This window comes from Silene latifolia, chromosome 7, assembly GCF_048544455.1.
Source record: "Silene latifolia isolate original U9 population chromosome 7, ASM4854445v1, whole genome shotgun sequence".
Lineage (NCBI taxonomy): Eukaryota > Viridiplantae > Streptophyta > Magnoliopsida > Caryophyllales > Caryophyllaceae > Silene > Silene latifolia.
In genome coordinates this window covers 17,989,856-17,993,453 of record NC_133532.1, presented here as the reverse complement: position 1 = coordinate 17,993,453, position 3,598 = coordinate 17,989,856, and the positions used below count along the sequence as shown (strand labels likewise).

At 31.7% G+C, this 3,598-nt stretch overlaps 1 non-coding gene across 1 annotated transcript; it reads left to right on the top strand.

Annotated features, from left to right (window-relative positions):
• Positions 1-2,662: 2,662 nt before the first annotated feature.
• LOC141593576 (U1 spliceosomal RNA) lies at positions 2,663-2,816 on the top strand. The gene has a single exon (XR_012521650.1). It is a non-coding gene; the product is annotated as a U1 spliceosomal RNA (small nuclear RNA).
• Positions 2,817-3,598: the final 782 nt, after the last annotated feature.

Here is a 3,598-nt window from a genome sequence, read left to right as displayed (position 1 = left end):
ATTGACTGATTTGATCGTATTGAGTATGATATCACAACATCGGTAAATCGGCATGACTTTATGATTTATCGCCGATGATTTATATACATATTGCATTGCATTAATTACATGAGCATTTCATATGCATTGGAGTTGGAGGATGATGTGGTGGTGACGATGTTGAGATACGATGTGATGTTGTGATAAGGCCCAAAGGGCGGGTTCTCGCAGACTTGCCCCGGTGTCCTCACCTTGAGTGGGCAGATCGGCTTTTGCCGATATATAGTCTACCGGGGATCGGTATGGTCTGGGTTGTCCGGATATGAGATATGAGATATGAGATATGAGATTGAGTTGAGATGGTGATGGAGGTGACGGAGTATCATGCATATCATATTTATTGTTTTATTATTTTCCCTACTCAACCTCGCGGTTGACCCTGTGTATTCGTGAACACCTGTGATGAACCGTTTTATGGGGAGCAGACTTGACAGGTTTAAGAGATAGGACGGGAGCTTGATGGGCGTGAGACACTGGATCAGACGACCTAGTAGCTAGATCATCATCTAGAAGACCTCACTTTTATTTACGTCAGTTCTTGTAATTTAATTTGAAAAGAGAATTTGTAATAATTAAGTTAAAATATTATATAAATTGCCTTGGAGTTTAATTTGTTATTCACTACCTCGGGAAACCGAGATGGTAACAGTCCGTTTTATGAGGGAATGTCTTGACGAAGACTTCTTTTATAAACCGGGGTGTTACAGAAGATATTAGAGAGAGAGAGAGAGAGAGAGAGAGAGAGAGAGAGAGAGAAGAAGAAGAAGAAGAAGAAGAAGGGTATTTTGATCGGGAAAATAACATTAAAAAGAATTTTTTTGAATTTATAAGGATATTCCTCTTTTATTCGCCTGAAATGAATTTTGATATTAAATTTTAATGTTTTGACATTTTAAGGGTAGTAATTTTAAAAAAAAAAATATTATAAAAGAGAGTAACTTTGAAAAAGTCGCATATAAAATGAAAAAGTCGCATATAAAACATAGTAATTGATAATTTATCCTAAATAAAATAAGATCACATCAATCTTGATCGTCTTGAAAAAAAATATAAATGTTACCATCAACACATTTTTAGGCAACTATTTCTCACATCCTCCTAAATACTAAAAGAATAACTGTCCAAAGTTTTCCATCCAAAAGACATCAACTAAATAAAGAAACAAAAAGACTTCTTTCTTTTTTGGGCCGAATTTTGGCCCGGTCCGGTCGATATTTATTAATAAAAGAATATTTTACTTATAAAGTTTGTTTAAGTAGCGTTCAAATTATAAATAACTTTTTACAAACTTAAGTATATATTTATTGAGATTTAAAAGTGATGTTTACATAACATATATCATATCTACTAGACATGATTAAGCATTATAATGAACCGATAGTTATCTTTATTTTATTTTATTTTATTTTATTTTTGGAGAATAATTTATATGTGCTTCATCATATTTTGTACGATTTTGTAAGCGAAGTATGTTATTATAGTACTAGTTGAAGGTATTATCGTACTTTTCTCGTTTGGTAAGTAGAAAATTTTAAGGCCCAAAAAGCCCGTTTGAACCCGAAAGCCCAATTTTGTCCATAAGGGCTGGGTTTAGGCTCGCTAAATAGGCCCATAAATTTGGCCCGGCCCAGCCCGCATAGGCCCGGCCCATGATCATCTCTACCATCAACACATTTTTAGGCAATTATCTCTCACATCCTCCTAAATACTAAGAGAATAAGGCTCCATTTGGCACGACACTTCAGGTAGCTTATTTGACCAAAGTAGCTTATTTGACCAAAATTTCAGCTACCTGATTTTTTTGCAAGTGTTTGGCAAGTAGCTTATTTGGTCAAATAAGGTACCTGAAATGAAATGCTACCTCAGGTAGCATTTGAGAAATTAGGTACCTGAAATGATTTATTTTCCATTTTTTACCCCTTTATTCTATAATATTAAATAATTTTCATATCCTTTTACGTCATTTTACCAAAATCAGCTATCTTTTCAGCTAGTTTATCAAACACATTTTTATATAATCAATTACTTTATCAGCTCCTAATTTTCAGCTACCTTATCAGTTAGCTTTTCAGGTTTCAGTTAGCTTTTCAGGTTTCAGCTACCTTTTCAGGTTTCAGGTACCTTTTCAGGTAGTTTTGCCAAACAGAGCCTAAAACTATCCAAAGTTTTCCCTCTAAAAGCATCAACTAAATAAGGAAACAAAAAGACTTATTTCTTTAAATTATTATCATTTCATCAAATTATAGCCTTTTAATCAAATAATAATATTTTCTTCAAAATCTAAATTATAGTATTTTAATTAAAATAAGCTAAATTCCACTATAATTTATAAACTGTAAATTTCTAAATTTTTGTTATATATTATTAAATATTAGAGAATGACTTGACACATTTTGTATAAACCAAAACATTAAACTGATATTATTAGCTTCGTCAAAAAAAAATCATTAACATAATTTGAGAAAAATTATTATTTGTAATCCTTGTTTTATTTTATGTTAAAGAAAAAAAATCATTAAATACATTTTATAACTTTACTAAATTCTCTTCATTAATTTATAGTTCATATTTTTTCTCATATAGAAATACAATGAGATATATGACAAGTTAATGATGTATCAATTTACTTACCTGGACGTGGTCAATGTGTGATCATGAAGGCTCATGGCCTAGGTTGGTGACCTCCATTGCACTTTGGAGGGGTGCCTGCCTAACGTCTCCTCAAGCGGAGCTCGTACGTCATAATGATGTATCAATTTAAAATATTTATATAATAACTAAAAACAAAATCTCTATATATACCGCAAATTTGCTGGATCTACACTAGTTATAGTAAATCAGATAATATTATAATCTATTCCAAAGAACACAAATTCTTAAATAAGACTGTTGACTTTACAAACACGTAGAAGATTACCGTTTTTTTTTTTTTGGTATAGTTCATGTTTAAATGATATGATGAGGTCATGTGCATGACCATGATATGTCACACAACAGTCTTCCGGTAGATCTACCATATAATAAGCTATTAATCTATAATACCACCAGTTATATTGATCTTAATACTACTATACTCACATAAGATCGATAAGATGATTCTCATAATATTTGACTTGATCGACGTATAATCAATCATCATATATTTAGGACTTGTTTGGTTGCCTAACAAAAACACATGAATTGTAATTCATGGGAAGTGTAAAAATAACTTGTTGTTTGGTTGCCTCAATTCACATGAATTGGAACTTCCTAGAAACTCTAATTCCTCTATAATTGAGGAAGTTGCTTACCTAGCCCCTCCTAGGTAAGTGGGAGTTCCTACAGAATTGGAGTTCCCACATGCAACCAAACAACTTTTTTAAATTCACATGAATTAGAATAACATAGTAATTAGAATTTCCCACGCATTGCATTTTCCCGTTGTGAACCAAACGACCCCTTAAAGTATAGTACATTTAGGATAATCAAGTATTCTAAAATCTTCCGAAAAAGAATTTAGAATCAAATACATTACAAAAATAAAATCATACGTTATTTATAACCATAAAATATGTTTTTT